Raw genomic sequence first — 26,292 nt, forward strand, 5'->3', positions numbered from 1 at the left:
TATGATCGCATCTCTCCAGGTGGCAGACAAGTGTCATGGGAAAGGAATGTGGAGACTCTGGTGGGTTGTGGCCATGATATGGAGATCACTGCAGTTTCTCTCTGAGCTGTCAAAGAGTTCATAATGAATGTGTATGGAGAGGGCTCCTCCTCCTTAAGAAAGGCTCTTTCTTCAGGTGTTCGTTCACTGACCCTTTCTTTGTGTGGATCATCAACTCTTTCATTAATCATTTTTTTTTTCCCCCAGGGAGGGGGCTCTATGGACAGTGATGTCAGGAATATATTTTTGGGGCCTGCCCTACAGACCCTCCCACCTCCCATGCTGACATTTATGAGACAGGAAGAAGATAACCCACAGTCCATAAAAATTGGTGTGGATGCATGCAGGGATGTGATCATTTTCTGAGTCTGGGTAAGGCTCAACAGGGTGACTGTGGCAGGCATCCATGGATGGTCCCTTCTGTGTGTCCTAGTGACTCATTGGATAGTGAGGTATGTGTGAGATAAGGCATGGCCAAACAAGAAAAGGGCTTGCCTGATGACCCTATTGGGGTTACTTCCAGTGAATGTGTATACCATCTTATTCCTCTTGGACAGGCCTTTCCTTGGATGTAAAGGGCTCAGTGGGACATGGTCTCTGATTTATCCACCTCTCTGTTCAACAACACCAAAGATCCTATCACTGTTGTATGCTTGGGATCAAGTGATTTGTTTAGAGTTTTGAGCTTTTATCCAAGAGTTCAATTGTCCTTTTCAATATCATCCATGATTAGTAGGAAACTGAACTTTATTTCTCTATTTTGATTGCTTTTTCTTGAACTGTGATTTCCCCATCTTGATTGAAGCAGGAATGATTTGCCTATTGTATTCTTTCTCTGTCTGGAAATTGTATCAAGATTGGAGACATCATGGGCTGTCTCTTGAGCTATTCATTGCATAATGCCTTCTTGATAGGCCAATTACAGTGAACAAAGCATTTTAGGTGACATCTAACTGGAGACTTGTAAACTATAATTGTCACTTTGATTTCTGTTCTACCATTTAGTACTGTGTTTTCTCTGCTTTGGTTACAATCCCCCATGTGGTTTTTAATCCATCCCAGGTGCTGAACTTTAAAAATGTATTTGTGTGGTCAGCACGTTATACCAGAATAGCCTCTCTTAATCTGGTGTGAGTTTGGGATTCGGTTTACATGTGTTTGTACCAATTCTTGTTTCCAAAATTCAAAGCCCTTTTCATTTTTATGGATACTGCTGAGGGAGCTATTCATATCCCAGTATTTACATGATTAATCCACACCCCATATCATGGCTTCTAGCATCTCCAGCTGTAGATGAAAAAGTCTTGGTAGCAGTGCCTTCTATTTGAAGTTGTGATAAGAACTGACTTTTGTGTTTACTGATGATAAATGGACTTTTAAAAAATGTCCATTTACTGATACAGCATTGGAAATCTTTTATAAATTGAAAAGAAAATACCATACCCTTGACATCTTGGCCTCTGTCTCTGCGAAATCTTTACCTTATGCCTTAAAGCATGGTGACATCAACATCCAACAGATCTCCCTGCAATGCTGGAAATGCTCTATTCTGTGCTATACAATATGGTAGTCACTAGCTACATGTGGCTGTTGAGCATTTGAAAGATAGCTAACATGCCTCAGAGACTAAAGTTTTCATTTCATTTTATAATTTAAATTCGAATAGCTACATGTGTCTAATAGCTTCCTTATTGGGCAAGTTGTAGTATATGTGAACTGAAGGTTGATTATTGAGACCAAGTTTGTGAATTATTCTTTTGTTGTTTTCTTTTTTTTTCCCTTGTGTTTAAATCTGCCTTGAAAAATCAATAATGTTGATGGTAATGATAGTTTTGAGTCCTTATTTTGTGCTATGTGTTATCTGTGCGTTGTGTTTTCACATGCATTACCTCATTTAATCTTTACCTCCAACTATAAGGGAGCTATCAATACTGTCTTGTCTTTGTTGTTAAAAGAGAGACCAAGAAAAGAGAAACCACTTGTTCAAGGTCACACTGGAAACAGGAGTTGTAGCCCAAGACCAAGTGATCCCAGGAGGATACTTTTCTGTCTCTCTTCCAGACATTAAACTGTTTGTGCTTTTCCCTTGTTTATGGATTGTCTAAATGAGAGTGCTATTAATTCCCTAGGGCTGTCATAAAAAATACCACAAATTGGGTGGTTTAGGATGACACATATTTTATTGTCTCACAGTCTGGAGGCCAGTGCTCACAGCGCAGTGCTCCCTCGGAAACCTGCAGGGAAGAACCCCTCCCTGTCTCTTCCTGGCGTCCAACAATTTGCTGGCAATCTTTGGCATCCTGTCTTGTAAATGAGTGACCCCAAACCTCCTTACCACATGGTGGGCTCCTTTTGTGTTTCCATTCACATGGCTTCCTCCTTATAAGGACACTAGTCTTACGGCATTGCAGGCCCACCCTACCCCAATGTGACCTCACCTTGACTAATTACATCTGCAATGATTCTATTTCCAAAGAAGGTCACCTTCTGAGATCTAGGGTTTAGGATCTCAACATATATTTTTGAGGGGCACAATTCAACCCATAGCAAGAACCTATCTTATTTTATTAGGATGGGGACTTTTCTGTATTATTTGATAATTTTAGACTGAAAGTTTTCTGGGAGCAAATTATCATAATGGGAAGAGCACTACAGTGGGAATCAGAAGGCCTGGGTTTGAATTCTGGGAACCCTTTGGTCTACCCTCCATTCCTTGGTTTTCTGTCTGTAAAATGGGCATGGCATGAACAGTGGTCTGGTGATCCATTTCTCTCCTCTTCCTCTGGCAGAGCTTGCTAAGCAGTGGAAAGCATGTAGCTTTTCTCACCTGGCAGAGCCTGCCAGTTAACGGTGATGGCTCTTTGTCCCATACCTCTCATCCCCATGCAGGTGTCAGGACATAGCTCTTCCCACAGGTTCAGATGAAGACAGGGGAAGGTGGTGGCAGAAGATGGCATGACCAGTGCACTCACACTGGTTTTCTGGACTCCTGAGGACACCTTGGTATTGCACAATGGGTGGTCCTGGTGGAAGATAAGGAAGCATATGGGAGTGGAGGGTGCCACCAGGTGCCGTGATGCTGTGGAGAGAAGGCTGCGCAGCAGGATACCTGCTTGGGATCTAGCTCTGTGGTCTCCAGCTGTGTGACCACTGGGGACAGATTTCCTTTCTGCATCCCAGTCCTTTCTCCTACTGTGAGTGCAGGATTAGATTCCATGTTCACTGAGCCTTCCTCTTCCCCTAGATTTATTGATTGATGCAGACTTAAGCCAAAGACCAGTGAGGTCTTTAAAAAAAGTTTGTTTAATCCGCAATCATTTCCTCCTTTTGCAGACTTGGATGTTTCTTTGGAATTATGGAAGCAAAGTTTGACCTTTCCTTATGCTGGACTTCCCTGGTGGCTCAGAGGTTAAAGCGTCTGCCTCCAATGCAGGAGACCTGGATTTGATCCCTGGGTCAGGAAGATCCCCTGGAGAAGGAAATGGCAACCCACTCCAGTATTCTTGCCTGGAGAATCCCATGGACGGAGGAGCCTGGTAGGCTACAGTCCATGGGGTCGCAAAGAGTCAGACACGACTGAGCGACTTCACTTATGCTGCATTCAACAGCTTAATACTGATATCTCCTCAGAAGGTAAGAAAGTTGTGCTGGGTGCATGCTGCTCATACTTCACGTATTTAAAGGCTGAATCCTTAAATCTTTTCTGCTGCTGATGTCTAAAAAATCTGGTGGTAATTCTTCTGAATATCTCTTACTCAGTGTCCTTGCAGTACATAGTGTTGTATGTTCTGCTTTTGACTCTCCATGGCTCAATCTTCTGATAGAATTCCTGGGTTCATTGACTGAAGTCTTGCACTGTTCTTTTTCCTGTAGTGGCATATCAGATAGGAAAGAATGGGCATTAGAGGGCAAATCAAGAAGAGTTTGGGACTATATCCATTCTTGTCTCCTGATTAGCTGTACCTCAGATGATACCCAGAGACAAAATCTCAATCTTCCCCAAATTTCTTGGATATTGAATAGACAGAAATGAAAGAAAATGCCCACTGCTCTAGTCACTAGCTGTCATGGTCTGAGCAGACCTGCTTGCAGTACTGGTCGATGTCTGTTTCCACCCTTTTAGAGTTAGTTTTTAAAGAAATTGACTTGGTTGGTAGTATCCAGTGATTTGAAGACTGTCTTTTGAAAAATGATTCTCTTTTAAATGGACATCTCTTAGCTTGTCATGCAATATTTCTTCTTAAAATACGGTTTTCACTTTCAAAGATTTTGTTCCAAATATATACTAATCTTGCCCTTTGCTTAGATTTCTTGAGGGAACCTTTAGTTTCCAATTATGATTATGCCAATTTTGTACATAGTGCAATAACAGAGGAACGTAATAAATATTTTTTTAATAGTCAGCCCTGGGTTACACTTCAGTGGGAATAACAGAAAAAATTCCCAAATAGCTATGGCTTAATAAAAGGTTGACGTGAATTTCTTTTTCATACTGAAGAAGTTAGAGGAAGTCCACCCAGGAATGCCACGATGGCATGTGGAATCACAGAGTAAGATTTCGTTCACCCTTTGTTTCTGTCAGGTGTATTTTTTGCCCCATGTATATCTCATGGTTCAAGATGGCTGCTCACTTGAAGCAATTGCCTCACTATTCTAACCAACAGTAAACAGAAAGGGGCAGCAAATGGCACTCCCCATCTCTTTAAGGAAAATTCATAAAAGTTGCACACATCGGTTTTGCTTATATCCCATAAGTATATTTGAGCCAAGGTTATGATTAATTGTGAAGGGGTCTAGGGAGTGTAGAGTTTATTTCAGGTTGCTTTGTGCACAGCTAAAAAGCAAGTGTTCTTTTCTGTTTTTTAATTGAAGTAGAGTTGACTTGCAATGTTGTCTGCAAAATTTGTACTTTGTTTCTGGTGTATAGCAAAGTGATTCACTTGTATATGTGTATGTATGTGTGTGTGCGTATGTATTCTTTTTAAAATTCTTTTTCCATTATAGATTATTACAAGATAATGAATATAATCCCTTTGCTATACAGTGAGTCCTTGTTGGTTATCTACTTTATATACAGTAGTGTGTGTATGTTAATCCCAAACCCCTACTTTGTCCCTTCTCCATCCTCTTTCCCCTTTGGTAACCATAAGTTTGTTTTCTGTATCTGTGAGTCTATTTCTGTTTTGTAAATAAGTTCATTTGTATCATTTTTTTAGATTTCACATATAAGTGATGTCATATGATATGTCTTTGTCTGACTTACTTCACTTAATATGATAATCTCTAGGTCCATTCATGTTGCTGCAAATGGTATTGTTTCATTCTTTTTATCTCTGTGTAATATTTCATTGTGTGTATATGAAGCATCTTCTTTACTCATTCATCTGTTGATGGACATTTAGGTTGCCTCTATGTCTTGGATATTGTAAATGGTGCTACTGTGAACACTGGGCTGCATGTGTCTTTTCAAATTAGAGTTTTTATCTTTTCTGGATATATGCCCAGGAGTGGGAATACTGGATCATATGGCCATGATATTTTCAGATAAAGTAACCTCCATACTGTTTTCCATAGTGGTGGCACCAATATACATTGCCACCAACAGTGTAAGAGGCTTCCCTTTTCTCTTCATCCTCTGCAGCATGTATTATTTGTAAACTTTTTAATGATGGCCATTCTGACTGGAGTAAGATGATAACCTCATTGTCATTTTGATTTGCATTTCTCTAATAATTAGTAATATTTTTTTAATTTAAATTTATTTTTTAGTTGGAGGAAAATTGCTTTACAAATGTTATGTTGGTTTCTGCCACACAACACAAATCAGCCATAATTATACATATATCCTTTCCCTGTTGCAACCCCCCCCCATCCCACCCCAGTAAGTTGTCACAGAGCACCAGGCTGGGCTCCCTGTGTTATGTAGCAACCTCCTACCAGCTATTTAACAGATGATAATGTATATACGTTAATGTTACTGTCTCCATTTGTCTCACCTTCTCCTTCTCCCACTGTGTCTATGGAGATGTACACCATTCTCTACATCTGCATCTCCATTCCTTCCCTGCAAATAGGTTCATCAGTACCACTTTTCTAGATTCCATATAGATGGGTTAATATACAAAATTTGTTTTTCTCTTTTTGACTTACTTACTCTGTATAACAGGCTCTAGGTTCATCCACCTCACTACCACTGACTCAAATTCATTCCTTTTTTTTTTTTTTTTGGCAGAGTATTATTCCTTTGTATAGATGGACCACATCTTTATCCATTCATCTGTCAATGGGCTTCTAGGTTGCTTCCATGTCTTGGCTATTGTAAATAGTGCTGCAAGGAACATTGGGATACATGTGTCTTTTAGAATTGTGGTTTTCTCAGGATATATGCCCAGTAGTGGGATTGCTGGGTCATATGGTAAATTTATTCCTAGTTTTTCAAGGAATCTCTGTACTGTTTTCCATAATGACTGTATCATTTTACATTCCCACCAACAGTTTAGGAGGGTTCCCTTTTTTTCCACATCCTCTCCAGCATTTATTATCTGTACATTTTTTTGATGATGGCCTTTCTGATTGGTATGAAGTGATATCTCATAGTAATTTTGATTTATATTTCACCAATGATTAGTGATGTTGAACATATTTTCATGTATTTATTGACCATCAGTATGTCTTCTTTGGAGAAATGTCTGTTTAGATCTGCTCATTTTTTTGGGGGCTGTTTGTTTTTCTGATATTGAATTGCATGAGCTGCTTATATATTTTGGAAACTAATCCTTTGTCAGTTGCTTCATTTGCAATTATTTTCTCCCATTCTGAGGGTTGTCTTTTCATCTTGTTAATAGTTTCCTTTGCTGTGCAAAAGCTTTTAAGTTTAATTAGATCCCATTTATTTTCATTTTTATTTCCATTATTCTAGGAGGTGAGTCAAAGAGGATCTCGCTGTGATTTATGGCAAAGAATGTATTGCCTATATTTTCCTGTAAGAACTTTATAGTTTCTGGCCTTATATTTAAGTTTTTAACACATTTTGAGTTTATTTTTGTGTGTGGTATTAGGAAGTGTTCTAGTTTCTTTCTTTTACATGTAGCTAGTCAGTTTTCCTAGTACCAGTTATTGAAGAGGCAGTCTTTTCTCCATTGTACCTTCTTTCCTCCCGTGTCAAAGATAAGGTGCCCATAGGTGCATGGGTTTATCTCTGGGCATTCTGTCTTGTTCCATTGGTTTATATTTCTGCTTTTGTACCAGTACCATACTGACTAAATGACTGTAACTTTGTAACATAGACTGAAGTCCAGAAGGTTGATTTCTTCAGCTCTCTGTTTTTGTTTCTCAAGGTTGCTTTGGCTATTCAGGGTCTTTTGTGTTCCTGCACAAGTTGTGAAATCTTTTGTTCTAGGTCTATGGAAAATGCCATTGGTAGTTTGATAGGGATTGCGTTGCATTGTAGATTGTTTTGGGTAATATAGTCATTTTGATAATATTGATTCTTCCAATCCAAAAACATGGTATATCTCTCTGTTTTTGGTGCCGTATATTTCTTTCATTAGTGTCTGATAGTTTTTTGCATAGAGATGTTTTATCTCTTTTGGTCTGTTTATTCCTAGGTAATTGATATATAATCTTAACAGCATTGTGATCAGGAAAAATGCTTGATACAATTTCAGTTTTTAAAAATTTACCCAGGCTTGATTTGTGACCCAAGATGTGATATATCCTGAAAAACGTTCCGTGTGCACTTGAGAAAAAGGTGAAATATACTCTTTTTGAATGAAATGTCCTATAGATGTCAATTAAGTATGTTGGACATCTTTTCATGTTCCTGTTGGCCATTTGTATATCTTTTTAGGAGAAATGTCCAGAAATGTCCAAACAAGCTAATCAAAAGTGCCCAATTTTTGATTGGTTTGTTTGTTTTGGTATTGAGCTGTCTGAGCTGTTTGCCTATTGAGAGAAGGTGGAGAGGATTTTAAAGGAAGAATTAGTAACCTAATCAAGTGCTGTACCCCAAGCCATGTAGGATGCCAAATAATCAGAGAACATAGTCCAGTCTAAAATTCCTTCCCATACTTAGTCTCTGCTTGTCTTTTGAGATTCTTCTTTCAATCACCTTTTCATAAATATTCTAATCTCCTATACACTGACCTTCTCTCAGTTCATCCCATTGCTCTTTCTTAGCATTGAATCTTTATGTTGTTTCTTTGGCCTAAACTGCTCTCCTCTTTTCCTAACCTCCATATAAAACACTGATTTTTTTTCTAAATTTTATCTCAAGTTCCATATCCTCCAGGAACATTTTGCTGGTTCTGTGTGTAAGGTTCTGTAGTCACATGTTTTCATTGAACCATATTCCTTTGGAGCATTGATCACTGTCTTTAAATGTACTCCCATTCATGTCTTTATCTGATGACTGTCCCTTCTCTCACTTAGACTGTAAGTGCTCCTTGAAGGTAGAGATCATGCCTGTGTTTTTCATTGCCAAACCTACTGTGACCATCAGGATACTGAAGATATGATTGACAATTAATAAATATTGAGCAAAATGAAATGTATCAATATATTTTGTGTGCTAAGATGCTCAGTTGTGTCTGACTCTTTGTGACTCCATGGACTGTAGCCCACCAGGCTTCTCCACCCATGGGATTCTCCCAGCAAGAACACTGGAGTAGGGTACCATTTCCTCCTCCTGGGGGTCTTCCTGACCTAGGGATTGAACCTGCATCTCTGGTGTCTCCTGCATAAGGAAGTGGATTCTTTACCACTAATGTCACCTGGGAAGCTCTATGCAAAAAAAAAAAAAAAAAAAGGTTTTACTAGGGTAATATAATACAGAGTTTACTTAGTATATGCAAGAAATACATGCAAATGGCTAAATGATTTAAAAAATTGAGAGAGAGCAACCTAGTGAATCAAGGCTTCCAGTTATGAAAAGTTCCATTTTCCCTCCTGCTATGATTTTTTTGATTGTCATTTAGAATTAGCTTAATAGTAAATCTCATCTCCATATTAGTAAAAGTGGTGTTTTCTCTCAGTCGTCAGTTAGCTTTACAATGTTCTTATTGAGTATTTTGTTCCTGTTTTGATCTGATTTTGCAAGTAAGGGACTGTGGTTCTGTCTGTACCAGGTGTGAGTGACTTCACTCTCTGTACTCTCAGATTCTCTACCCTCTGTACTCTTAGATACTTCACTCTTGGAATCTCATTTAAAACTAGGCTTGATAAGAGCATCTAACTCTTAAGTATTACACTGGTTTGGGTGGGCCATGCTGCACTGACAAGTCCCCCAAAACTGTGGTGCTCAAACTGACAGAGCTTTATTTGTCATTTAAATCTGCTGAGAGTCAGGTGACTCCCCAGAGTAACTACTCTCCATTCACTGGCTTCGTGGTAATCTAGGTGACCCCAGTCTTGTGACATTGTCCCTTTAATTGCAACTTCCAGGAACAGGAGAGGAAGCTGGAGGAAAAGGGGTCATCATTCCCCAGGCTTTAAATGCTTCAGGTGGGAGGGGAAACGTGCCACATCTCCTCACAGCCCATTTGTCAGAACTACTCCCATCACCTCCTCTAAAGCCAGAGGACAGGGAAGTGTGGGCAAGCACATAGATTTCAGTTCAGTTAGGTTCAGTCGCTCAGTCGTGTCTGACTCTTTGCAACCCCATGGACTGCAGCATGCCAGGCTTCCCTGTCCATCACCAACTCTTGGAGCTTACTCAAACTCTAGTCCATCGAGCCAGTAATGCCATCTAACCATCTCATCCTCTGTCATCCCCTTCTCCTCCTGCCTTCAATCTTTCCCAGCATAAGGGTCTTTTCCAATGAGTCAGCTCTTTGCATCAGGTGGCCAAAGTATTGGAGTTTCAGTTTCAACATCAGTCCTTCCAATGAATATTCAGGACTGACGTCCTTTAGGATGGACTGGTTGGCTCTTCTTGTAATCCAAGGGACTCTCAAGACTCTTCTCCAACACCACAGTTCAAAAGCATCAATTCTTTGGTGCTCAACTTTGTTTATGGTCCAACTCTCACATCCATACATGACTACTGGAAAAACCATAGCTTTGACTAGACAGACCCTTGTCGGCAAAGTAATGTCTCTGCTTTTTAACATGCTGTCTAGGTTGGTCATAGCTTTTTTCCAAGGAGCAAGTGTCTTTTAATTTCATGATTGCAGGCACCATCTGCAGTGATTTTGGAGTCCCCCAGAATAAAGTCTCTCACTGATACCATTGTTTCCCCGTTTATTTGCCATGATCTTAGTTTTCTGAATTTTGAGTTGTAAGCCAACTTTTTCACTCTCCTCTTTCAATTTCATCAGCAGGCTCTTTAGTCTTCTTTGCTTTCTGCCATAAAGGTGGTATCATCTGGATGTCTGAGGTTATTGATATTTCTCCCAGCAATCTTGATTCCAGCTTGTGCTTCATCCAGCCCGGCATTTTGCATGATGTACTCTGCATATAAGTTAAATAACCAGGGTGATAATATGCAGTGTTGACGTACTCCTTTCCTGATTTGGAAGCAGTCTGTTGTTCTATGTCCATTTCTAACTGTTGCTTCTTGACCTGCATAGTGATTTCTCAGGAGGCAGGTCAGGTGGTCTAGTATTCCCATCTCTTGAAGAATTTCCTATAGTTTGTTGTGATCCATACAGTCAAAGGCTTTGGTGTAGTCCATAAAGCAGAATTAGATGTTTTTCTGGAACTCTCGTGCTTTCTCAATGATCCAACAGGGGTTTCAGTGGGCAATAAATATATCAGCCATGGGGTAACACCAGTGGTTAAATAATTGATGATGATGATGACATTCTGATAGATATTTCATTAAGAGCATGAGTTTAATTTCTCTTTATCCCTCACACCCACCTTGCCACCCAGAAACACGTAGCAATTAACACCACAAATACCCTAAATATTAAGTTTGCTAAGTAACAGAACACTAAGGAAAAAATAGAAGCCAGCATTCATTGAGTGATGGTTGTGATGATGATAATGGGGTACCTATGAGGGAGTAAGAAATGGCAGTTAATGCACTGGAAAAGTTTTCAGGGCTTGTCGTGCTATGTAGAACAAGTCGGATTTGAGAGGTAGAGAACGTAGTTGGGATGGAGGAACTGGGGAGTTCCAAAAACGTAAGCAGTGTCCCCAAGGCATTACAATGTCATCTGTGACCACCGGGGAATTATATGTGGTGAGGCCAGTAGAAAGAGCTGAGATGAACATGAGGATCCTTGTGAGGGGAGTGTCTCAAGTATTAAGTGACTGATTATACAGTTGCCTTCAATTAGATGCTATGATTTTCCTTTACTCTATTCCTAGTTTCTTCCTGATGCTCTCTGCTCTTCCCACTTTCAACACATCAGATCCCAAAGACAGGAAAATAGTCACATTTTTGTGATCTGTTGGTCTGATGCACAGTGAATGAAGAATGCCTTTCCCTCCACTCCTCCAGACCTACTCTATAATTTTTGTACATTTTGTAATAAAATTATGGAAAAAGGCTTTGGAACAAAAATATCTTTGTTTTTTTTTTGATGCTTTCATCAGATCTTGTTACTCTCTAATAGCTGACAGGGTTGTGTCAGCTTTAACTGGACCTCTATTTTTCTCTTCTATTTTAGGAAAATAGGTTTGTGAGGAGACTTCTGATTTGTCTTTTCATCTATTGTTTTTCAAATTTTCAGAGAGTGAGCAAATGTCATTGGACTTTGTTCCCCTTTCCTTTTGTGAGTGAAATGTCCTTTTTTGTCTCCATGGAAACCCTCTGGAAGTGCTACTAGTATTTCTGGTAGAAGCCACTGATGCTTTATGTTTGAATTATTGCTTCCTGCTGGAAATCTGAGGCATTATCATTTGACTGGGCAAATTCTCTGAGAATGTATTCTATGTTTCTTCTAAAAGTCAAGTTTCTCATGAGACCACAAGAAGATGGCAAAGATACAAAGCTCATGGTAGAACTTAGGGTAAGGGATGGTTTCCAGGGTGTCTTCAGCAGTGGGTGAAGAGTCTGAAGAAGTTCAGAGTGGGAACAGCACCCCAGGTTGAACGTGGTGGCTGCCAGCATTGCATATCATGGGCAGATCTTTCTGTGTGTGATTAGGAGCACAAATGAAGGCTCTAGGGGAGTGGATTGGTACATTCATCAAGGGAATTGAGCTTCTCATGCTTTCTTTATGCATGCTGGAATACATTAAACTAAAAACCAATCCATCATGGCCACGCAAAGGTGCAGGCACCTTGCCTGGAAAATGAAAAGGGAAGGAAAGGAGTTACATCAGGTGGTAAAGCTTATTGCTCTCAGACCAGCCGAATTAATGAGTGCTTGGAAGAGGTCTGGCAGCCAAGTGAATTGTTGGCTTGTTGGTATCACTCTAGTGGTTGGGGAATTTGAGATAATGGGAAAAGTGGGAGAGGACTGGAGCATTATAGGCTGAGAGAGAGCAGACTGTATCAGAAGCCCATGAGAGCAGAGAGCTTAGATGTCATTAAAAAAAATGACCTGACTAGCCAAATGACCTGACTAGCCACAAAGATTGATGATAAGAAAAGAAAGAAAAGGGAAAGAGCTTTTGAAAGAGCTTTTGCCTCAATCAGGTGGTAATTTATTTACTGTTTAATATAGTGAGAGATACAAATGAGATTCTGGGTTAGAAAGGGGGATTTCAGATATGACCATCAATGGAACCTTAAAATAGAGCTTCCCAAATCTGTTAGCCAAACAGGCATGGCAGCTAAGCAGGGATTAGCCTACAGTGTTGTAGGGCGGACTAGCAACTGGTAGCTGTCACTGCACATAGACCTGGAGATAGAACTTGGAAGATTTGAAACCAAATGAAATAAAGTGTAGCATCAAAGACATAAGGAGGAAGATTTCTGGGCCACCTTGTACAGTGATTTCCATCAAAATAGTTTCTCTTATTTATTGAGATTTAACCATGAATAAATGTATTATTTGAATTAATCCTTGCAACAAATTATGAGTTAAACCAAACTGTTATATCAGTTTTACAGATGGATAGACTAGGGCTCACAGATGTTAAGTGATACAACCAGAACACAAAGGTAGGGTAGGGGGTTGAGTTGTTGTTTAGTCACTAAGTTGTGTCTGACTCTTTTGCAACCCCATGGACTATAGCCCACTAGGCTCCCCTGTCCATGGTTTTCCCAGGCAAGAATACTGGAGTGGGTTGCCAATTCCTTTTCCGGGGGATCTTCTCAACCCAGAGATTGAACCCATGTCTCCTGCATTGCAGGCAAATTCTTTACCATCTGAGCCACGAGGGGAGCTTGAGAGTTTACTCAAAATTGAAGCTCTTAGCTGCTTTCCTCACAAGGGATTGTATATGGGACTCACAAGGTATTGCATATGTGCGTGAAGACCAAGGTAAATGTGTCCTGCTTCAGACAGTGGTTAAAAGGCAAAAATATTTGTTGAAAACCATTCTGTCTCTTATATACTTTCTTGCCTCTATTAGCTTATATCCTTGGTCAGATATTTTTAGTTTTGTTTCCTTTTTCCCTTCCTATATTTGTACCCATCTCTTGAACTGCAGCTTTGATCTTCCCTTTCATTCTGCTTTGCTTTTGTTTATATCAAAACAGTCAACAAAGAATAGTGGTTGAAGGTGTGACTTCTGATGCTAAGTAGCCTGGGTTCAAATCTTAAGCTTTGCTGCTTGATTAGCTATCATGGCCCTTTGTGCTCCTGTTTCCTCATCAATTCTGGTTGTCTATGGCTGTGTAACAACCCACCCCACAACTTAGAGTTTTAAAATAATCTAACCACTTAGTTGCTCACATGTTGGCCAGGACTTGACATGGATGGCTCATCTCTGCTCCATATGGTGCTGGCTTACAGGGAGGCAGGGCTTTGACTGGAGCTTCAGGAGCCACAGTGGTCTCATTCACATGCCTAGGGCTTCAGGGCTAAGGATGGATGGAATAGGAACAGCCCAGGGTTGACTGACTCCCGCCCTCTGGTCTCTCATCATTCAACAGTCTAGTCCAAACTTTTTAACATGGTGGCTGGATCTCAAGAGAGCAAATACAGAACCTGCCAAGTCCCTTACAGTCCAGGTCCAAAAATACATTGGCTGCATTTTATGGCCAAAGAGAGTCACGAGGTCACCCTAGTTTCAAGAGAAGGTGAAATATGCTCTACCTCTTGGTGGGAGGAACAGCATAGGTGGAATTGAGGGGGGCATTTTTGCAGATCGTCTACCATGGAGAGGTGAGTGGGTTGTTGAGGTAGTTGGTTCATATTGTCTTGACCACAACTTTGAGTTATCAGGAGAAAAATATCATAAAGTATAGACTCTTGGATTCTGTTTTGAGATGAAATGCACACCTGTGCAAATTTGGAGCAGGAAAAGAATTCACTGGCACTAAATAAGATTGGGGGCAGGAGGAGAAGGGGATGACAGAGGATGAGATGGCTGGATGGCATCACCGACTCGATGGACATGAGTTTGGGTAAACTCCAGGAGTTGGTGATGGACAGGGAAGCCTGGCGTGCTGCGATTCATGGGGTTGCAAAGAGTCGGACACGACTGAGCGACTGAACTAAAATCCTTGTTAGAAGCCAAATGGATGTGCTAATGTAAAAAATTAAAACATCTACCACTCAGCTGACAGTTTTGTTTCCTACAAAGGCAGAGTCTTGCTGAGCTTTTCCAGATAGTTCATTAATTATAGTCATCTAAATAGTCATCTAAATTATAATTTGAATTTCATCAGGGGTTTAAAGAATTATTGTTAGAGGAACAGAATGAAATAAGGCCCAATTCCCTAATAAATCAGGAATTCACAAGTTCTTGAAAGTAGCTAATTGAAGACACTGTGAAATATTTACTATCTACTGCTTTTAACAATTCCTGTATCACAGCATGTTGCATTTGTCATAAATATGTGGACCCAGTCAGCAAAGGTATACCCATGACCATGATTGCTGAGATGTATCACAGCTTCTGAAGAGGAACCCATGAGATATATAGAGTCATCCAAGGCAGAAACATACAGGAGCCTTAGCAAATCCAGTAAGCTAAATATCTTGAATCTCACATCTTGTTGTCAACATGAAGAGATTGATTTTTTTTCCTTTTCATTTGGAATCCTGAGATGCTCTTTTCTGAAGTCTTCCATGCCGCTTTTATAGACACAGAGCTAAGCACTAAGCTCTCAAGGTCATCTCCATGGAGAACCATCATCTGCCCATCAGCTTATATGAGTTCAAGCACACACAAGAAGTGAGACCCCTGTTGCTTCACTTATCAATAGGCAGTGAATAAAATTAGTCTAAATGTGATTCAAGTATCATTGTATAGTCTTTTCCTGAATGTACGTTTATGCTCATGTGTCTGTCTTAGAACATTAGTTCCATGAGAACAAGGATTAATTGTTTTAATTGATTCAGCGAAAGCTTATATGTAAATATAGCATACATACATATAATAGCTTATACAAATTAGACATTCACCCATAGTCAACAAATGTTTATGAAGCACCCACTATGTGCCACACACTTTTCTAGGCTCTTTGGATATAAAAGAGAATGAGATTGATGTAATTCTTGACCTCTAGGATTTATATCCAAGGTGGGATGGTATATATTTAATAAATAATTGTAAATAATTAAGTAAATAATTTTAAGAGTACATACTATCACAAAGGAAAAGTTCAGAGTGATATAGAGTATATTTTAGGGAACCCAACTTGGTCTGGAGAGTAAGAGAGTCCTCCCTGAAGGAAGTCCATGTTTAAATTCAGTCAATCAAAGGATAGTTACTGAGTATTTCCTATAATCTGGGTACCTCCCCCGGAATTGGGGATAGCAAAAGGAACATGATAACACTAGGGAATACCTAGATGAATAGAGTGGGGAAGAATATCTCACACAAAGGAAATAGCATGTGTAGTGACCTTCAGAGAGCCTGGAATATTCCAAGAATTGAGGAAAGTCAGCACAGATGAAGTTGAAAAAGAGTGGGAACACTGGAGGGGTATATAGGATACAGGTCATACCAGTCTTTGGAGGCCCTGTTGAGGTTTTGGGTCTTCGTCCTGCAAGCAGTGGGAAACCTTTGAGTGTATAAGCCGAGGAAGCAATTCATTCACTTATTTTCATCCAACAGATGGCTTTTGAGCCTTTTTAATTGGCAATCATTGGCCAGGTCTTAGGTATAGAGCAGGAAATAGGACAAATGTGTCTGAGCCTGCTAATTGCATTCTGGTATTACTTTTCCCTATCTTCTTTAATAATAAAATTCCTGTTTTTTGTCTGAACCAGTTCAGAAACAAAGACTACATTTCCTAGACTCCCTTGCAGAAAATATGACCATGTGATTTAGTAAAGGCCAGTGAGATGTAAGCAGAAGTATATTTAAGGGAAGAAGGGCTTTGCTTCTTTTCACCTAGTCTTTTTTGCTACTCATTGGAAAACAGAAGCCATGACTGAACCTTGAGGTGAAAGTTCGTTGAAGGCAAATTTAAAAGTTTGAAAGAACCTGAGCCCCTTGAGGGTCTTGGAGTCTCCTTATCAGCCCTAGACTTTTTACTTCTGATCAACTTCAATGTGAAAGAAAAATGAGTTCTTATCTGGTTGATAAATTTCCATGAACAGCAGAGCAAACTCATCTTAATTGGAACAATAGTTAAGGCTCCAGTTCTCATGGAGTTTATACTCTGTTGTAGAGAAATAAGTCAGAAAAAACTGGAAGGGAAAGTCATTTGGAGAGAGGCACTGGGAAGACAAATGTTGCATGGCTACTTTAGATTAATGGTTCAAGATCTCTTTGAAGAAGTGTGAGTTAAGCTGTGGCAGTGACGGATGTTATGAAACATTGCTGGCAGAAGTGTGGTGTGGCAAATCAGTTTTAAGAGGAGACGTTCTCCTCTTCTTTGAACAATGCAAAAGGATATGATTTATGGGAGTTGTCTAACATCAGTCCCTATATACTTGGATTAAACTGTGCACGACATCCTCTAACATACAAATATTGTCCTCTCACATGATGGATACCTGAAACAGAAGTCCAAAGAAACATCAGGTCATTAGGTCTGCACACCTGCCCTCATAACAGTTACCAAAGTATTGTTCTCATTTCCCAGCCATAGGGACAGGCTGCCCTGGGTCTGCATCAGTGATGAAATATGAGTGCATTTGCATTATAGTGAATGATAGACCTTGTGGCTCACACTACCCATATCCATTTGCAAATCTCAGATTTTAAATGAATTCAGTGGTTTACCCCATGTTGAAGCTGATGAACATTTTGGAAAGCATCTAACAGATACATGAGAAGAGAAAGCAGTGATCTGTGAGGCCCCCTCTTTACAGAGAGATTGCATTTCACCTACTAGTGAGGATACTCTTTTCTCAACACTCCAAAATTAAGACTTTTGTTCTTGGACTAGAGGCCACGTTTAGAGCAGTTGACATGTGCACTCCCCTCTCCTGACTTGGTTTTCTCCTTTTCCCAAAATCAGAGCGTCATTTTGTCTCATTCACTGGGACTGACAGACTAAGATACTCTTTTAAGTTGTTGGGGAATGGATGTGGAAGAAGCAATCTTGCCCTGTGGACACAGTGAAATCAAATACTTTACTACAGCTTCACCAAGATAGTAGGAAGTGTAAGAAGGACTTCTATAACCAGAATTTGGAAGGAGAGTTTAGATACCTGCTATGACTGTGGTCCTTGTCCACAACCTTTGATTTGTTTAGCGGCCATGGGAAAACTACCGCACTTCTCCCCTATTGGGTTTGCCCCTTTCTATCAAGGTTAATATCATTTGCTGACATTTAGTAGGGGGCCTTAAGGATGAGAAGAACCCCTGAATGTTATGGGAGAATGGTTTGTGTTCTAGATAAGGAATTTTTTGATCTATGAGATCCATTACCAACTCCCGGAGCTTACACAAACTCATGTCCATTGAATCCACTGAGTCCATTCTCATCCTGCCTTCAATCTTTCCCAGCATCAGGGTCTTTTCTGATGAGTCAGCTCTTCACATCAGGTGGCCAAAGTTTTGGAGTTTCAGCTTCAACATCAGTCCTTCCAATGAATATTCAGGACTAATTTCCTTTAGGATGGACTGATTGGATCGCCTTGCAGTCCAAGGGACTCTCAAGAGTCTTCTCCAACACCACAGTTCAAAAGCATTAATTCTTCGGTGCTCAGCTTTCTTTATAGTCTAACTCTCACATCCATACATGACTACTGGAAAAACCATAGCTTTGACTAGACAGACCTTTGTTGGCAATGTAATGTCTCTGCTTTTTAATATGCTGTCTAGGTTGGTCATAACTTTTCTCCCAAGGAGTAAGCATCCTTTTATTTCATGGCTGCAGTCACAATCTGCAGTGATTTTGGAGCCCCCAAAATAAAGTCTGTCACTGTTTCCACTGTTTCTCCATCTATTTGCCATGAAGTGATGGGACCAGATACCATGATCTTTGTTTTCTGAATGTTGAGCTTTAAGCCAACTTTTTCACTCTCCACTTTCACTTTCATCAAGAGGCTCTTTAGTTCTTCTTCACTTTCTGCCATAAAGGTGGTGTCATCTGCATATCTGAGCTTATTGATATTTCTCCCGGCAATCTTGATTCCAGCTTGTGCTTCATCCAGCCCATTAGTAATACATAAATAATAGTAACTTGCACTTTGAAACACCCTAAATGACCTTTCTTGAAAGTCCCAGTAAGAGGAGACTAAAGAGAACATTCTGTACAGCAACAATGCAGAGGAGGCAAGAAGTTATAAATGGCACTATTATATGGAAATGTATAAGTATGGAAATGCTTGAGAAATCCTTAAAATGAGAAAAGTTAAATGGTGGGAATTTCTTGGATAGCTTCTAGAAGCCTTATATAATAGACAGTATTTATTGCCTTTGCTCCCATCCCCACCAAAAAGAAAGTAAGCAAATAAACACAAACCAGCTCATTCCTTTTCAATAGAACTCCCTTCCTCCTCTGTCCCCAGATATTCTTCCAAGGAAGAGAACCTTCTCTTTAGCCAAAAGATTAATCCAGGGTCAATCAAGAATTTTCCTTCTCAATCAGTTATTTTAGGTGTGATCATGAAACCCAGCTCTGGCCAACGAAAAATGAGAGCATGGCTCGGGACTTTTCAGAAAGAACTTTCCCAGAAGAAATTTTTGTCTCAGTCAAGCTCAGGAAGAGGTGGTCTCTTTTCTGCTGGACATTGTTTCATCCACATGTGAAGCTTGGAACTGTGTGGCAGCCATTTTGTGACCATGAGGAGAGCTAACCCAAAGTAGAGCTTCTGTGTTGAGGACAGTAGAGTAAAACTAGAGAAAAAAGATTTTTCTAATGCACACCCTGAGTGATTCTCTTGAAATCTTCTTCATATAAAACTTGTGTCCTGATGTCACACACATGTGTACCTGTCCACTCTTCTGACATTGTAAGTATAGCACTTGAGTTATGCTACTACTCTTAGCTATTGCCTGCTTGAGGGCAATCATGGAAGTCATAGAAACTATTCTTTACAGGAGGCAAATTATCGAAGGGACAGAAGGGTATTTTCTTGTAGATCATTGGTGGAATAGAAAGAACAAAGTATTTGTAACCTGAATACCTTGACAATGTTTATAGAATAATGTGATACAGAAGATATATATGGATATATATATACCTCTACACACACACAGACATATATATATGGATACACACACACGATATGTAAATGTCATTGATATCTTTAGCAAGTACGAAATCTCATTACATATCTACAGCTAAGCAGGAAGCATACTATTGATATATGGGAGTGCTTTGTGTTTTTTGGTTTCATCCCTGTGATTTGTCATTGTTTAGTCACTGTTGTTTCCTGCTCTTTTGTGATCCCATGGGCTGTAACCCACCAGACTCGTCTGTCCATGGGATTTCTCAAGCAAGAATACTGGAATGGGTTGCCATTTCCTTCTACAGAAGATCTTCCCAGACCAAGGTATCAAACTTGCATCCCCTGCATTGGCAGGCAGATTCTTTACTGCTGAGTCACCAGGGAAGCCTATCTCTGTGATTTACCACAAGAGAAATTCCAACTGATTTTTATTCCAAGATAACTTAAGAAGACTCAGTGATAACAATTCATCCTTCTATCTCTTGATAATATTAAGACTAATAAAAGATAATATTTCTCTACTTGGGCTCTAAAATCTGCAGATAGTGATTGCAGCCATGAAATAAGAAGACAATTGCTTCTTGAAAGGAAAGCTATGACAAACCTAACAGTGTATTAAAAAGGGAAGACATCACTTTGCGACAAAAGTTCATACAGTCAAGGCTGTGGCCTTACTAGTAGTCATGTGTGGATGTGAGTTGGACCATAGAAAAGCAGAGTGCCAGAGAATTTATGGTTTTGAACTGTGGTGCTGGATAAGACTCTTGAGAGTCCTTTGCACAGCAAAGAGATCAACCAGTCAATCCTAAAGGAAATCAACCCTGAATACTCATTGGAAGAACTGGTGCTGAAGCTGAATTTCGAATACTTTGGCCACCTGATGTGAAGAGTCGACTCTTTGGAAAAGACCCTGATGCTGGGATAGATTGACGGCAGGAGGAGAAGGGGACAACGGAGGATGAGATGGGTGGATGGCATCACCGATTCAATGTACATGAACTTGGGCAAACTCCAGAAGATGGTGAGTGACAGGGAGGCCTGGCATGCTGCAATCCATGGGGTTGCAAAGAATCAGACATGACTTGCTGACAAAACAGCAACAACAACAACAACAAACAGTATTAGTAGAATTTTCTCACCAACTTTCAGAATAAGTGAGAGTATTTTCATCACCTCTAGCTCCCCATTTCATAATGAGATACAAAGAAGTTTAAATACTTTATCCTTAGTAATAGACAGAGTTCCATGTAGAAACCCAGGAATGATACTGTCCATTTTTGGACACTAGCAAGCTGCTTTCCAGACTCAGATAAAACCAGGGAGATGTCTTTTGAAGTTTCAGAGACCCAACTCAAGGGAAATAGAGAAAATCTATTTGCTTCTGCCTAAAAGACAAACCTCAGAATGTCTTTGGACTGGACTATTTTGGACTGGACTATCTTTTCCCTCAGTTTGAGCTGTTTCCTTCTATTGGTACTATCCTTTGCAAGGCCATGGAATGAGACCAGTTTCTAAGCTTTGTTCATTAATGTTGTAATGTTAGAGAATTGTACTTAGGGACAGAGATGAAAAAAACTTAAGGTTTGTGGTTCTAAATTCTCTTCAATGGCTATGACACTGTGAGCTTAAGAAAGCAGTAATATCAGGAAGAGATGATACAAAAAAAAAAAACATTTAATGTTGGAGAAACATGTAGGTTTCAATAAAGTCACCTCCCTTCAGGGGTTATGTGGGAATTATAGGTACAGTTTTGGTTGTTCCAAGGATTGGGAGTATTTGTAGCTTTTGTGCTCCTCTGCACAGATGAAATCTTCTGACTCTTTTATTTATGATTTTCAGTGCCCAAACATGCAAATATTGTAATGCATAACATATAAAGATAAGTGGCTTTTCCCCCTCTAGATTACACACAGGGAATATTTGTCTAGGATATTATGATGCATTGGTATGTTATCTGTGACTTTTATTTCCGAAGACAAGTGTGGCAAAATGAATGGCTGCTAACCACTGGTTTACACAGAAGAAAACTTCCCTGTGGTTCAGCAGAAGTTTTCAGCTTTACAACTGGTTGATCCAGGGTTATATGGATAAAACCTGTCTCCTTGCAGAAATCAAGAATGCATTTCATCAGTGCCAACTCCTTGCAGCTCCCAAAGTGTTTGAAGACAAGAAAACTCATTCACTGGCAAATAATTTGGTAATGAGTCAGTGGAGAGCTAGAATGTTAGAAGAATAATTTAGAGGGCAATTTTGTATGTTTCTGGGTAATTAACTTATCTGTTTTGTGATTTACAGTACTGACTATAAATGTGTATTTACTACATGTGACTGTTTCTCCCTCCTCCCAGGTTATTTTTGTATAGGAGGTTTATTTCTTTAGTTGTGTTTCTTGGTTACCAGTTCTTAAAAGAACTGAAATCTGCATGAGTATTTAATGTGGAATGTTGAGCTAGTTTTAATCAGCAAAGTGCACTGTAGTAAAAATTGCCACTCAAATCTTTTTTGTATGGTTACAAAATACTGTCCAGTCTGTGCATAGGTTTACAGCTCAATTCTTATAGGACTTAAGTCCTGAGGTTATGAGACTCTCTTGTGCACTGTTTTAATGAGCAAAATAAAAATTGGAGTTACACCAGAGCTGACATAATAAGGTCGGATTGGCCATTTTGGTATGATGTGACGAGCTGTAGAACACTGTGTACATGATGAGATGGGGGACAAGTCTATTCCTCTGGCTTTTTAAAGCCCCAAATTTGAGTCAAAATGTAAATGGGTAATCTTGGCAGCATAATTCATTTTAAAATTCACATTTACCCTTACTCTAATGCAAATTACTTATAAAATTAACCTGGAAACTGAACACAAAGAATGAACCATGTTGCAAGCAACTTGAGGTTAAAGTGAGTGTCCAGGGTCTATTTCTTAAAGTCAGGGTAACCTGAAAAAAAAAAATGGACCAACATCTTTGGTCAAGAGACTCAAAAAAAAACCAGAGAATTTCCCCACAATCCAGTGGTTAGGACTCCGTGCTTCCCCTGAGGGGGGCATGGATTTAGTCCCTAGTTGGGGAACTAAGATCCCACAAGCCATGAAGTGATGGGATTAAGTGGACAGTTCAAGATGAAATCTATGAATAGAGACACTCATTAGGGGACAGATTGTAGAAAGGTAACTTGTGTCCCTATGCAACTTGGTATTTTTATGGACATAGCCCTGATGATCTGGGCATTCATTCCTGTTAAGGGAAGATATAGCCTCAGAATCATTTTAAAACCCAGAAAATACTACCAACTCATTCTTGGCACATGAAATGAAACATTTCTTTTTGTACATACTAGGGTATTTCTTTTAAGTGATGGCAACGTATAGTTAAACCCAAAGTATAAAAGAATCCAAACTTCATCTGGAGAAGTGCAAGAAGGAATTCCTTTAGTTGATGCAGAGCATTGCCTACTATTTGCAGAGGTTTAGCACTGGAAGTTCTCTAGTTAGCTGGTCGCTAGAACCAGCAACCTAAGATAGAGATTTTCTTAAGCCAGAACAGATAGAAAGGGTTAAGAGATGTAACTTTAGAATGTCCGAGATTTCTTTGATGAAAAAAAACAGAGGAAAAATGATCTTTAAGTCTGTAGCCACACACGTAGACAGTGCAGTTAATCTCAGGGGAAACAGAAGTCAAAACAAAAATATGGAATCACTTTGCAAGTGAAATCATTTATCAGTTGTGCTTGCAGACAGGATATAATGATGCCTTTGATTTTGTAGGTACAATTGCCTAATCTATCATTTTGGATACAGGAAACTTTTCAGGTTTGCTGCTTAACAATTGGATTTTGTGAAAACGTACTGAAGATATCCAGCTTATTGGTAGCATTCCCTTGTAAACACATTAAAATTTGGATTCTAATCAAGAACTTTCACCCTTAAATAATTTCATTAAAAAGTATTCACAGACACTGCACATAGAAAAATCTCAACATTGCTCATTATAGATGTAATTATAAGATGAGAAATATTCCCCTGGCTTTACTCTATTAGAAAACAAAACATCTCAAAGCATCTAAATATCTTATCTCTACAATGGCTCCCCTTGGGTTTTCTGACTCATTTCCTGTAGTGGTTTAGTTCTCTTTCTGAGCTTTGCTGCGTGTGAGATGCTCTGAAGGAGCTAAGTTTTGACACTATATGTAATTCAGTCTTTCAGGGCAGAGGCAATGGTGGATCAAACGGAGTCTATCTTGAGTCTTCTTAAGGGAGCAAATAGAAAATGCCACAAGACTACCTACCCCCAGGCAGATTTATGGCTTGGTGTCTGGTGAATCTTGAGATTAACACTCTCCAACCCCTATTGTCTAGACCTGGCAAAGGCAAGAAGATTAATGTCAACAGGGAGGCAGCCTGCTCTAGATGTTGGAAACAGAGATCCTACCTTTGACTGGGCTATAGATCAAAGAAGCTTGCCATTTAGACAGCCCTTGGAAGGAGATTTTCAAATCAAGGAGAGGGATCTATGTCACAAGTGAAAATGTAAGCCTCAGGAGAGAAAAAGAAAGTGTGTGAAAACTTGAGTTAAGAGACCACAGCAGTCTCATATTTTAACTTCAACAACTTCTGTCTTATGGGTTAAAGTTAGTTGGAAATGGAGGTAAGAATGAAGGTGGAGATTTTGTCTGTGTATTACAAGCTTTGTTCAGTGATGACAGATACAAGAGTCCCCTCTGTGGTCTCACGGGCAGAAGCAGGGTGTTTGTTTACCATCATTAGTTCCCAGTCAAATGTGTGAGTTTGGAAATTTGCTTTCATCAAAAGAAGTTTAAAGGGGATGTTTGCAGAGAACATTTACCATCCCTCCTCCCCTGAGTAAAATGTTTTGGTGATTTATTTCTATGGAAGTTAGGAGGATGAAGATAAATCATAAAATACACTCTGTCTGAAATGAGAGCACTGGGCTGCCTGACATCCAGAGCAGGAGTGGTCAATGGTCCTGATTTCTGATGGGAAGGGTCACAAATGGACCCGGGGTGAGTTTCAATGGGCTATAAGTCACCACTGGTTTTGACTCAGTCTTTGGTTCTGCTGATTTAATTCTTCATTGTTTATTTGTTCATTCAACAACGAAGTATTACTCTCTCTTTAGTTTTGAGCTTGACATTGGGTTTTAAAGGCCTACTGTCTATTAAAGTGGTTCTCACTTGCTGCCATTTTGGCTCCCTTACATTCCATTCTCTGCATATAGCCAAAGTAAACTCTTCAAAAATGTGAATCACATGAGATCATACCTTAAGCAAGACCCCCCAAGTGGCTCCCCTCCCCTGCTTAAAATAGCATCACAACTCCTTCCATTGACCTTTAAAAGCCAGCAGGAGGTGGACCTTCCCCACTAAGTGCCACATTTACTGTGGATGAGTGACCCAGGATGGGTGAGGACACCACAGTGAATGTGTGTATCGTGTTAATAAACATTAACTTGTAAGATAAAAATAAATGTAAAGGAAATGGATTGGAGAGTAATACAAGGTGAATTTACAGAGAATGGTGAGTAGGGGTAAAGAGTTATATTTTATCCTAAATGGGGGGAAAGTCACTAAAAGGTGATAATGATCAGATGCATGCTTTTAAAAGATCCCTTGGGCTGATGTGTGAAGGTTGGATTGAAGAGATAGAGAATATAAAGAGAAGCCTTATTAGGACACCATTGTAGTAGCTTAGGGAATGGGAAATGGATGGATATGAAATGTATATTAGAAGTAAAAGTCATGGGATTGGAGTTAGATTGGACTTAGAGTGGGGTGAGGGAAAGGGAGAATCTTGCTCAGTTAATGTTTCCCAGCTTCTCTGTGAGGTACTCTTCCTAAGACCCAGGACTGGTAACATCATTGGTATCATCCACTCCTATATGCAGAGTTTAGTTGGCTTTTACTTGCTTTTGGCAAAAATATGATGAATTTTGTAAAAAACTCACTGGACTTGACTTAAGAGACTGTCAAACCAGATATTCCATCTCTTCTTAAATGTGAATGAAGCTCTTACTAAGAGATTTCATTAAGTTTCCTTTTTCTTCTCCAAAAAGTATATGATTGTGTGTAAAAGTATGTGTCCTGAGATTTAAAAAAAAAAAACAAGGAGTTGAGACATATTAACAATACACACTCCTAGTGAGAAGTTTTCAGTGAGCCAATATATTGTGTTGGATGAATTAGTATAAATAAGAAGTGCAAACTATTAGATAATTGAAGACTTTCTGATGGAACCATCTATAGAGTAAAGCCCAATGCATTTTGAACACATCTTATAAAAATACAGAATGTTAACAGCAAAATATCTGCAACATGTAGTTGAAAGTTCTGGCATCATAGCAACTCTTTGGGTGAAATTCTTTCAGCTAAGAATTAGAAGGCTGGCTTTATGCCATCTTGCAAAGTGCAATGTCTTTTCACGCTTTCAGTTAAAATCAACCAATAATTTAGTCTAACAATCTGGTGCTGCCTAAGAAGTCTTAAAGTCTTCTTAAAGTCTGGAGTTTTGCATATGAACAGTTAGTCATTGGTCTTCATTCTGTACCACTTAAAGCTGGTCCTCATACTGTTCAAAGTAAGCGACATCACAAAACTTCC

The 26,292-nt window shown here is 39.5% G+C and overlaps 1 long non-coding RNA gene across 1 annotated transcript; it reads right to left on the reverse strand.

Moving 5' to 3' along the window:
* Positions 1–2,097: 2,097 nt before the first annotated feature.
* LOC145519802 (uncharacterized) lies at positions 2,098–8,845 on the reverse strand. The gene is made up of 3 exons (XR_014063934.1): positions 8,675–8,845; positions 3,573–5,164; positions 2,098–2,233 (listed from the first exon to the last, which is right to left on the reverse strand). It is a non-coding gene; the product is annotated as an uncharacterized LOC145519802 (long non-coding RNA).
* Positions 8,846–26,292: the final 17,447 nt, after the last annotated feature.

The sequence above is a fragment of the Giraffa tippelskirchi genome, chromosome 9, assembly GCF_054371585.1.
Source record: "Giraffa tippelskirchi isolate mGirTip1 chromosome 9, T2T-mGirTip1v1.2.pri, whole genome shotgun sequence".
NCBI lineage: Eukaryota > Metazoa > Chordata > Mammalia > Artiodactyla > Giraffidae > Giraffa > Giraffa tippelskirchi.